The sequence below is a fragment of the Trachemys scripta genome, chromosome 1, assembly GCF_013100865.1.
Source record: "Trachemys scripta elegans isolate TJP31775 chromosome 1, CAS_Tse_1.0, whole genome shotgun sequence".
NCBI lineage: Eukaryota > Metazoa > Chordata > Testudines > Emydidae > Trachemys > Trachemys scripta.
Genome location: NC_048298.1, coordinates 324,212,405 through 324,224,723, shown reverse-complemented (window position 1 = coordinate 324,224,723; position 12,319 = coordinate 324,212,405). Strand labels below are relative to the sequence as shown.

The window sequence follows — 12,319 nt, the reverse complement described above, 5'->3', positions numbered from 1 at the left end:
CTATGTTCAACCACTGAGACCAGTTTTGTCACTTTTCCATTTCAGTCTGGCAAGAGTCAGATTTAGCTCAATGGAAATTTCCTTAAAATAAGACCTTAAACATAGCAGAGATTGGTAATTCCACTTGTAGACCTTTAATAAGTGCATGGTTTTGGCTACAGAACACTTGAGGAGGCGATGTGGCTCAGTGACTGGGGATACGGAGACCTGGGTTCCATTCCAGACTCTGCAAGTCATTTCACCTCCCTGTGCCTCTGTTTACTCACCCACCCTTTGTCTGTTTTGTCTATTTAGACTGTAAACTCTTAGGGGGAGGCTGCATCTCCTTATGTATTTGTCCAGCGCCTAGCACAATGAGGCTCCCAATGCATCTAGGACTGTAGGCGCTTCTGTAATACAAATAATAATAATAATAATGGACTAAATTTCCAAAGGTCTGCACAAGGGGAAAACTGAAAGATACGTGCACTTCTGTTTCACCCCCGCTGCACTGGGTTTTGTAGACACATTAACATGCAGTTTCATTCAATTACCCCGCTTGCAAACACAAACCCCTTGTTTGCCCAGCAAAATCCATTTTAAGTGTGTCAAGGGATGTATGTGCATTCTACACAGCTCTCCCATTACGTAGTTCCGATGGCTGTGATGCCCAGGGTAAAATTTCAATATTCAAATATTTGCGGTAGTAATGGTGTACACCGTTCATGCTAGGTACCTCCAAAGACAAAGGTAGCCACCTGCCTATTCACTGGGAAAACAGATCAAGATGACAGCATTACCAGACCATCTCTCTTAACAGCTGCTTAGTGTTTTCAGATATAGTGTTTTCTTTGCTGTCACTCCGAGATGTACTACCCTCTGAAAGTGGTATTTCTAGAATAGCCTCTGCAGTGTTATTCAGAGTAACTGGCTTATGTTGTGATGTCTTTTTTTGAAACACTACTTTACCAGTGATAACGCAGAAAACAGCAGCCTGATGTATCCATTATATATATGGAAAGTAGGTGCCCAATCCTGCAAGGCTTGGTCTATACTGAGCTCCCTCCACTCCTGTTGGCTTCAGGAAATCTTGCAGATTAGAGCCCTTGATTTGGACTGGGTGTAAGAAATTAGAGGCAATATAAAAATGTGCCTATATATATATATATAATGGATACTTTGCCATATATAAATATATAGATCCATTATATTTTTATTTTTTATTATATATATTAGAAAGCAAATTTTTATATTGCCTCTAATTTCTTACAACCAGTCCAAATCAAGGGCTGTAACCTGCAAGATTTCCTGAGGCCAATAGGAGTGGAGGAAGCTCATCACTTTGTCAGATTTCCATTTCACAACTCTCTCTCTTAGGGCTACAAAATTAAGTCAACTTAAGCTGATGTACAGCCACCCCAATAATTAAAGTGGTGGTTCACATCCACACTTGCTCCTTCTGCCATCGGTGCGCGTCCTCACCAGGGACACCGACAGCTGGAGCCTGGCAGCTCTGGGGCTGACAGCGTGAGGTGTCAACACCATGTGCTGACAGCCACCCCAGCACTGACAGCCTGAGCTGCCAGCCAAGCACGGGTCTCAACTGGTGCTCGGCTGACAGCTTAGACTGTCAGCGCTGGGGAAGGAGAGGGAGGGCACCAGCTGTCAGCCTCACTTGGGGTTGACAGTCAACAGGTGATGTAAATAACGCAGTGTCTACACAGACACTGTGTTGCCCTAACTACATCGACATAAATGCTACACCTCTTGTGGAGATGGAGTTATTATGTTGGTGAAGCAGTGGACTTACTTCGGCAGAAGCAGCATTCTAGTGTAGACACTGACAAATTAGGTTGACATAAGCCATCTTGCGTCAACCTAACTCGGTAGTGTAGACCAGGCCTTATAATGCTGCAGCTGTGTCACTGTAACATTTAGTGTAGATGCTATCTACGTTGATGGGAAAGCTTCTCCCATCAGCACAGGTACTCAACATCCCTGAGAGGCGGTAGCTAAGTTGGCGGGAGAAGCCCTCTCATAGCGCTATTGCACCAGGGATTAGGTTGATACAACTGTGTTGCTCAGTCCATGCAAATACAGATCATTTAATGGTTTTGTCTTCCAATATAAAAACATCAGCTACAAAGGAGATATTTTATAGGGCTTTGAAAAACCATCTCCATTCCAAGCCCAGAACACTGCTGCATGAGCAAACCTAACTGGAAAGCAATGATTCATTTGAGAACAATTAAAACAGAAGAGTATACAACTTTTTACAGCCATTAGTTGCTTTTGGCAGCAGACAAAAGGAATTTTGCTGTGCACTAGACTCCTGCTGAGAATCTTGATAAAAAGACCATGCTCTTTTAAAACAGAGGAAATACAAAATATAGTGATAATTTCTGTGGTCATCAAAACCTGAGCACACAGGAAAACTGGAAATGTAATAAAATTGAATCTATCGGTCCACGTACAATGCTTTTAAACAGTCCCCTCTAACCAGCAACAAGTTAACCACAGACACATAGAATCATAGAATCATAGAAGATTAGGGTTGGAAGAGACCTCAGGAGGTCATCTAGGCCAACCCCCTGCTCAAAGCAGGACCAACACCAACTAAATTATCTCAGCCAGGGCTTTGTCAAGCTGGGCCTTAAAAACATCTAAGGATGGGGGTTCCACCACCTCTCTAGGTAACCCATTCCAGAGTTTCACTACCCTCCTAGTGAAATAGTTTTTCCTAATATCCAACCTAGACCTCCCCCACTGCAACTTGAGACGATTGCTCCTTGTTCTGTCATCTGCCACCACTGAGAACAGCCGAGCTCCACCCTCTTTGGAACCCCCCTTCAGGTAGTTGAAGGCTGCTATCAAATCCCCCCTCATTCTTCTCTTCTGCAGACTAAATAAGCCCAGTTCCCTCAGCCTCTCCTCATAAATCATGTGCCCCAGCCCCCTAATAATTTTCATTGCCCTCTGCTAGACTCTTTCCAATTTGTCCACATCCTTTCTGTAATGGGGAAAAATTGGATGCAGTACTCCAGATGTGGCCTCACCAGTGCCAAATAGAGGAGAATAATCACTTCCCTCGATCTGCTGGCAATGCTCCTACTAATACAGCCCAATACGTCATTAGCCTTCTTGGCAACAAGGGCACACTGTTGATTCATATCCAGCTTCTCGTCCACTGTAATCCCCAGGTCCTTTTCTGCAGAACTGTCTCTTAGCCAGTTGGTCCCCAGCCTGTAACAGTGCATGGGATTCTTCCATCCTAAGTACAAGACTCTGCACTTGTCCTTGTTGAACCTCACCAGATTTCTTTTAGCCCAATCCTCCAATTTGTCTAGGTCACTCTGTACCCTATCCCTACCCTCCAGCGTATCTACCTCTCCCCGCAGCTTAGTGTTATCTGTGAACTTGCTGAGAGTGCAATCCATCCCATCATCCAGATCATTAATGAAGATGTTGAACAAAACCGGCCCCAGGACCCACCCCTGAGGCACTCCGCTTGATACCGGCTGCTAACTAGACATAGAGCCGTTGATCACTACCTGTTGAGCCCGACGATCTAGCCAGCTTTCTATCCACTTTATCCACCATTCATTCAATCCATACTTCTTTAACTTGCTGGCAAGAATACTGTGGGAAACCACTTCAAAAGCTTTGATAAAGTCAAGGTATATCACGTCCACCACTTTCCACCACCATATCCACAGAGCTAGTTATCTCATTATAGAAGGCAATTAGGTTGGTCAGGCATGACTTGCCCTTGGTGAATCCATGTTGACTGTTCCTGATCACCTTCTTCTCCTTCAAGTACTTCAAAATGGATTCCTTGAGGATCTGCTCCATGATTTTTCCGGGGAATGAGGTGAGGCTGACCTGTCTGTAGTTCCCCGGACTCTGCTTCTTCCCTTTTTAAAAGATGAGCATTATATTTGTCTTTTTCCAATCGTCTGGGTCCTCCCCTGATCGCCACGAGTTTTCAAAGATAATGGCCTATGGCTCTGCAATCACATCAGCCAACTCCCTGAGATCATGCAGATCTCCTTCTCTGGCCTATTTCAAAAGCATTAACAGATGCTAATCTCCATTATAAAGATATACAGTAATCAAAAGCATATTCCTTACGATGGTCTTCACATGATTCTGCATGAAAAAGGGACTAGTTGACCAGATTTTAAAAGTACAAATTAGCAACATAACTAAAAAGCATATCCAAAAATCAAAAAAAAAAAAAAAAAAGTAAACTGTAAGAATCAACAGAGGGTCCTGTGGCACCTTTAAGACTAACAGAAGTATTGGGAGCATAAGCTTTCGTGGGTAAGAACCTTGCATCTGAAGAAGTGAAGCTTTACCCATGAAAGCTTATGCTCCCAATACTTCTGTTAGTCTTAAAGGTGCCACAGGACCCTCTGTTGCTTTTTACAGATTCAGACTAACACGGCTACCCCTCTGATACCCGTAGTAAGAATGTATTATTTCATGTATTTAATAGAGACACCATTGTGTTAATTTCTGGGCAAACTTTACATAGATTAGATCATTCATAATTTTTTTTAATAATAAAGCATATAACCTTGAAAATCCCATAGGATCTAATCAGCTATTTAGCCTCTTTAAAATGTCCATCCCTAGACAGTCTATGTGCCTTTACAGACCAAGAGCCAAATTTAGTGATGAGTCTAATTTGCATGATAACTTGCCACAAATTTAGTATAAAGTGTCCTCTGGGTTTGCCCAGGTGTAACTGACCAGCTCTGTCAGTGGAACCCAGCAAACAATTCTGTTGATGACTGCACAGGGAGGAACAGCAACCAGCTCCCATTCTGAGCTGCACCGGCTATGCAGGGACTACAGCAGGGAGTGGATCTAAGGCAGGGTCATTTTTACAGTCACTTTTCAGAGTAGATGTGACACAGAGAGAAACACAGTTACTTGCTAATGTACTGGGAAATCCTCATATCTAATTAATGCCACCAAACAGTACACAAGAAGTATCTGAGTTACCGAAAGATAAAATTCACTTAGAAGAAAACATGTAGCCTGAAGAACAGACTCCTGCTTCTGGCGTGCCCTCTATTCTTCTTTGGATTAGGTTTAGATACTTTGTTTCCTGGAAATTAAAAGATAACTATATTCATGCTAGCCTACTTGGCACTTAATGAGAATAAAATTAGTTAACAAAAGGTCAATGACATTGCTCAAACCACTCGGGGGAACTGAGTACAGTGCATGTGCAATTCTTCTGACAGACTCATTTTTTTACTATTAATCTGTCATTCCAAGCATATTTCACTATAATGCAATGTGTGGTCCCTTCTCCCCACTCAAAAAATAAAAGAAGTGAATATATAAGTGGCTAGCTAGAAGCCAAACAGGTCATAGGAAACAAAGCTGATTAAAAATTAACTGCGGTAAAATTAACCGAGTCCAGCCAGGATGCACAAACTCTGCAATTATCCCAGTAAACAATAACCTAAGGAAGGAGCTAGCTTCATGGGAGGTAAGGTCACATGCCTTTCTCCAATATGCAGCACAGAGTGATCCAATCTACACTTGTGACTGGGCTTTGGAGCAGGGCAGTTGGCACTGGTATTGTATTTGGCTGCTTCCTCAATGCTGGTTTCACTCTAGTCTGCTCAGGGATGATGAACGCATATTTAATTCTAACATGCCTCTCACCCATTCAGCCTGCCTAAACCACATGACCTGTATGGAGGACCACGAGATTTTACTCTTTCTTCTTTCCCAGATCTTCCCTCAGAAGATGGTTAGTCTCAGGCCTGGGAGACAGGAGACCTAGGGTCCATTTTTGTCACCAAGACAGGCTTCTCTGTGCCTCAATTCCATGATCTGTGAAATGGGGATAAAAAAGCTAATCTGCCTCACAAGGGCATTTTTCATCCACATGTCTGAGGTAGTCTGTCCCTTACACTTTCCTTTCTGCTTCTGTTCATAGAAGTGCTCTCTGAATAAACTCTGAAGCTAAATTTTTTTGCCTTTGCATTTGGTTACTTATCTCGCTAGCCATCCAAAACATACTGTTATCACTTAATATCTGTTAAACCTGGACAATGTTCTTGGCACTATACAAGACCTGAAAGGAAGACAGTCCTGGCCCTAAAGAGCTTCCTGACCAGTAGACCAAACCCAAGAAGACCAAACCCAGGACACACTCCACGCCCGGCAGAGGAAACAACATCGGTTTATTGCTGATTTTTCTAAAAATAATGTTTGAGTGGTTCACTTCTCGTGGGCGTCCTGGAAAGAGCATAGCAGATGTTTGCAAATAAGAATGTTATTTTTCTGCTTTCATTTAATGAGATGCTAGTTTTCCAAAGACAAACTACTAACAAGAATACCGGTTAGGTCATTGGCCTAGGACGTGAGGGAGCTGGGTTCAAGTCTCTGCTCCACCAGACTTCCTTAGGCAGGTTACTTAGGCGCTCTGTGTCTTGGCTTCCCATCTGTAAAACCAGAATAAGAGCACTGCCCTGCCTCACGGGTGTTTGTGAGACTCCAGCCAGTGGGAAACGCAGAAGCCAAAGCAGGGACTGTTCTATTAAGGGAAGGGGGTAAAATGGGTCCCAGCTGGGACACCCCTTCCCCCAATAACCTCTGGACCCCAAACTGTGCAGGGAGACCCTCTGCCCCAAATCTGGGGACACTAGGATCCTGGTGGTGCCTTCCCTCCCACCCACCATGTGGTCTTGGGGGAAAATTGCAGAGAGGAGCCAGTAAGAGCCCACAACCAGTAGGGGCAGAAGCAACCAAAGCACCGGGCCTTTTTTCACCTCTGGACATCCCAGTCAAAACTGTTCTCTGGCCTGCGCTGGTTGGCTGTTTGCTCCAACCTGCTGCCTTTCCCCCCTCACAGTCTCTTCCCCTGAGATTCACTTCACATCTGCCCTCTTCTCCCCTGCCCTGGCCCTGTTACCCCTTACCTTTTCTAACTACCCCCCCAAAACAACCTAACAAACAGCCCCTTCTCCACTGCCCACATAGAACTAACCCGACATTGGCTGCTATCACACTGCTCGCTTTGCTTGTGTGTTCTACCCCTTCCTGCACCCTGGGTCTCTCAGGTCTATTGTGATTGTAAACTCTTCAGGGCTGGGACACCTACTACCGTGTTTGTACAGCGCCTAGCACTGGGGCTCCGAGGTGCTACCATAATACACATAGCAATAATAAGTAAACTATATTAAAGATTGTGAGGGGCTCAGATGCCAGGGTCATTGGAAACATAAGTACCCAAGATAGACAGGAAAACACAACAAACTCTAAAGCCCCCTAAAAGGGCTATTCTTATCTCAGAGGGAAAAAAGCATGATCAAGTGAGAGAGGAATCAATTTCTATAGTATTATTAAGCATTTCGATTTCAGCTATCGGCATTCGTGGTGCTTCTCAGAGGGATGCGGTCCCTGGATCAAGGACCTTACTATCTAGCTATTGGAACATGAAGAATGCAAAGTGCTTCACACACAAGCAATTAATGGAGCACCTTATCGTACAGCATTAGAGGAGAGAAACTGAGATAACGTGCCTGAGTCTCTAGGTAGCCACTCACACATGCGCAGAGTGAGTGCCGAACACTACCAGATCAAAATGGTCATGCAAGGCCCCTGATCCTGCAAACACTTGTGCACATTCAACTGGGTCATCCAGTCTGACCTGTATATCACATACCATTAAATTTCACCATGTGCGTAGTCCCATTGAAGTCAATGGGGCTGCACACAAAGGCACTGCTCTTCCTGCATACCGTTAATTGTAGGACTGGGACCTAAATGACGAACAAGGCAGAGAATTATGGTCTATTAAAAACTCTTAAAATTGTGCTCTGTGTCTTTAACTTCTCAGGAGTTTTCTCGGACCTATGTGCAGGCGAGCAGGGGGTTCTGTATGGAAGCATGCAATCAGAGTAATCTTGCAGCCAGCCAGCCTAGAGTAAGGTGGGGAGAGTTGTGCCTCTCTATTTTTTTTAAAGGAGCAGCCTGCTTTGTCTCTCTCTGTTTTGTGATTCTTGTGTGATATTGTTCCGGATTCTAAGAAATAAAGTAGTGTTACGTTGCAACCTTCCAGCAGAATATTTTATGCTTTTATCTAACTTCTCAATGTGTCTGCCATAAGCATAATGTGAAGAATCAGTGTTCTATTTTTCTATTTTGAATACAGGGATGGGTGCTCAGGTATGACTGCAATGAGGACCTTATAGTAGACAAAAAATAATTGAACATATCAGATATCAGCAGAGCAATATACATTACAGAAAATAAATGAAAACAGATTTATTTGGGCATAAGCTTTTGTGGGTAAAAAAGCCACTTCTTCAGATGCACGGAGTGAAAATTTTGACGAACTGACTGAAGAAGTGGGTTTTTTACCCACGAAAGCTTATGCCCAAATAAATCTGTTAGTCTTTAAGATGCCACCGGACTCCTCGTTGTTTTTGTGGATAAAGACTCACACGGCTACCACCAGCTACTTGAGAAAATAAATGAATACACCTAAACAATTTTGGCTAAGGGCAGACTGAAATACATCACAATTCAGTGCTACTGTCCAAAAAGGAAGATTGATTCTACAGATCAAACTGCTGACACGCAACAGGCAAATTTCTACATTCACCATTTGACAATTAAAGATAGAAGGTTGAAATCCTGGCCCCAGTTAAGTCAATGGATGTTTTGACTTCAGCAGGACCAGGATTTCGCACAGCGGAAGTAAGGAATCTGTGGAAAGCCGCTACTTACAAAATTATGGGCCAGATCCCTGGCTACATCTGAGGACTACACAATGGAGCTCAGAAATGGGCTACGAAGGTGGCTTTAAACGACTTTTGCTTCTCTGATTCTGGGCTGACTGTGCACCAAGCCTAGTCCAGTACAGTAGATTGCTGGCTGCCAATAGCTGCAAAGGGGCCTATATAGCAGCTGGGGCTCAGCAGGGCATCAGTGATGCCCCAGCCACACCTTCTATCCTGGCCATTGCATAGTGGTGAACTACTTCATCCCTTTTCCTAGCTTTATGGGCCTGGCGGATCCCCCTTCAGGGAATTTGGGGCCATTTTGTACTAGTGATGCAGTGCAGAGCAGCTACAGCACAGCCAAGGCTCTGGGCCTTTATGCTTCCAAAATCAAACATGAAACTGACACATTATGCAGCTTGGGTCTCCAGAGCCTTCTCAGTCAGCCACACCCCTTATTATTATGATTATTCTTTTGTAATCACTGTGGTAACAGGATTAGATGCTCTGATATAAACTTTAAAACTGTTTGGCTCTTTTTGGAAAGCTAGAGTTTGTAACATGCCTCTGGGATATCGTCTTTGGAGACATTATGTTTTAATATGCACGTATTTGTCTCAATATTGTATAATCAATCACCAAACTGGACAAAATCAACATGGTAACTCAGTGATTTTTAGAAGTTTGTTTACATGTAGATGGAAGACTTTTTGGCAATAGTCAGATTTATTTATAATTCATGGAAATAATAACGTGTGGGTACTAATGAAAAACAAATAATACAATCCAAAGCAAGAGTGATTCTTATTATAGTGAAGTCAGAGACTTATAGGACAAAACCCTACTGTCTGTACATGATAAGCTTTATCCTGAAATAATCCATTTGTGGGAGAGGGAACAGGGCTGCCTTCCCTAGTCATGTAAACATTTCTAAAGCTGTCATCACATACTTCAGATGGGAAAACCAGAATTTAATATCAGACCCAGAAGATGCAGTTTCCAAAGTTCATGATAAAAAGCCCCACATGTTTAAACATCCAGGATCCTGAGGGACTGGAAGTAGATATGCAGTACAGAGCATTTACAATACTGTTTATGAATAAGTAAAGACAATTAAAAAAACAACAGATTCTCAATACTAATTAGTGCACAAGTATTTCTGATGGAGACCTGGATCCTGCAACTTCTTTCTTTGGCATGGGCAGACTCCTTGCACATCCCTGGAGCGCCATTCACCACTTTGGGGTTCTATGGAGGGGAGAACCCATGGCAGGATCGGGGCCCCTGTCATAACTTTTTGATCCAATTCATAGTTTGCCACATAATTATCAGATTTTTTTTAAAAAAAATCACCCTAATATAGTACATAAATAAATGAGCCTTTCCCCCAGTTCAGAAATGGAGGGGTTAGCGGCAGGGGCCAAGAGTAGGGTGACCAGACAGCAAGTGTGAAAAATTGGGACAGGGGGTGGGGGTAATAGGAGCCTATATAAGAAAAAGACCCAAAAATCAGGACTGTCCCTATAAAATCAGGACATCTGGTCACCCTAGCCAAGAGTGACAAACATCACGCAGAGCGCTTGTGAAGCAGCATGGGGGTGGACTGGATGCTGTAAATCCATCTCTAATTCCATTCTAAATTCTGATTAAGGATCGGTAATGAGCCACACGGCTGTGTCTGATCACAATTAGTTGCACTTATTCGAGCCTAATCACTCTCACGGGCAGGCTCTGCTACTAAGCAGAAGGGCTTTAACCCAAGTGCTCTCATGTATCCTTTGCCAATCCCAATGGAATGCTTCACATTCTGATATTCAACAGTACAGGCCCCTCTTGGGTTTCAAGACTCAATTGAAGGCTTTATTCAGCCTTAATTTTCAGCAATTGTCGTATTTTTAAGTATAACCCTGGGAATGACCCTTGCATTTTAGAGGGCTACATGAGGATTGAGCCACAGAGCTCCTATTAAAGTCAATGTGTGGTTAAAATCTGTGCAATTCTGAAGATTTACAGCCTTCATTTTTACGTTTGGAGCAACCGCAGCTCCCACTGGTTCACCAGTGCTGACTTGTGAAAAATCAGGCCGACAGTGGCTAGTCTATTGTATGATGGAAATACATAGGTGTGGATGGATCAGAGCCATGCTTCTGGCAAGACAGGAGATGCTGAGGGATCCCATCCACCATCTAATCAGTGTGCAGGTCAAGATTAGACTCATTAGACACTGCCCACGCGTGAAGAGCAGAATGAGCCACAGATTCAGGCTCAGGGATAGAAGGCTGAGTTCATTCCTCAACCTGTTCTGCAGCTGAGACCCCCAGTCTCAGCCTCACAGCATGATGGACACTTGGCAATACCTAGGCAACTGAGAATTAGAGAGGGGGAAAGTGTACCAGTTTACCAGCATTAAGCATTGCAAAGGGAGGCAAACTGCTGCCTATGGCCTGTCTTAAGCAGCAGTGTCATAACTGGACTTCATCTATTATAACTGTCAGCACATCCTTTATTTCATTTTACGGGCTCATGCAAAGGTTAAGAGATCAAGTTTGCCTGGGGAAGTTAAACTAAATCCTAGCCTGATTGCATTTCCTTCTCATGCTGAGAAAACTCCACTGAGACCCACACCTACACTTTTCAAATGCACTGCAGGGAGCCCCAAGGATAAATGAAGAACTTGGACAAAGTGTGACACAGAGAACAAAAAAAGGAAAGAAAAATATTTGTACAGCATCAGGGCAATTTGCCTTCAGTTAAATGAAGTCTAATCTGGCACATTCTGTCCTGGCTAAGTGGATACATTTATAAAAATGTCCCAATCTCTATTTTAAATTGCACTTATCAGACACACAAACATTAATGGCTATAAATTTTTCAAGTTATGTGCCTAAGATGTGCATGGCTTGCTGAATCCTACGTTTAGCAGTTTATCTTCAGGGGTCTGCATATCAGGCATAAGACAGGAAATGTTCGGAATTACAGCATTAATGACCCTCTGTTCATCCCACTCGTAGAATTATAGCTGGAAAAGACCTATCAGGGCCTAGCTACTAGCCCCTTGGCTGGCACAAAATCGCTCCCTACACTTTATTTTCTAACGTTTTGTCTGGTCTATTTAAAAAAGCCTCGCAAGACCCTGATGCACCCGTAACTTCCTTTGGGAGACTGTTCCACCACTTAACAAATCTCTCCAGTAGAAAGATTTTCATGATAATCAATTTATCTTTTCCCTTTCACTTTCATCCCATTACTGCTTGTTATACACCCAGGCACCAACCTAGATATTTCTTCCCCCTCCTTGGTGCTTATCCCACTGTAACTCCTCCTTATATCGAGATGTACAAACATAGACCAGGGCTAAATTAACTGCTCTGATTCTCCTTCCTGAAAGGCTCCTGTACCTCAACCCATGGCATCTCTTTTCTATTTTCCGTTTCTCTATCAGCCCTCCTCCCACTTCTCCTCCTTCCCGTCTCTGCCTAAATTCTTTATTAACAAAACTGATGCCATCTCACAAGAGCTCTGCTCCCTTCTGTGGCTTCCCTACCCCTCTTCTCCCTGTCCAAAGCCCTCCTGCCTTCATTCCAGTC

The 12,319-nt window shown here is 43.4% G+C and overlaps 1 protein-coding gene across 1 annotated transcript in view; it reads right to left on the bottom strand.

Moving 5' to 3' along the window:
- Nucleotides 1-12,319, bottom strand: part of ME3 (malic enzyme 3) — a 194,600-nt gene that overhangs the window by 73,642 nt on the left and 108,639 nt on the right. The gene's annotated exons all lie outside the window — the stretch shown is intronic.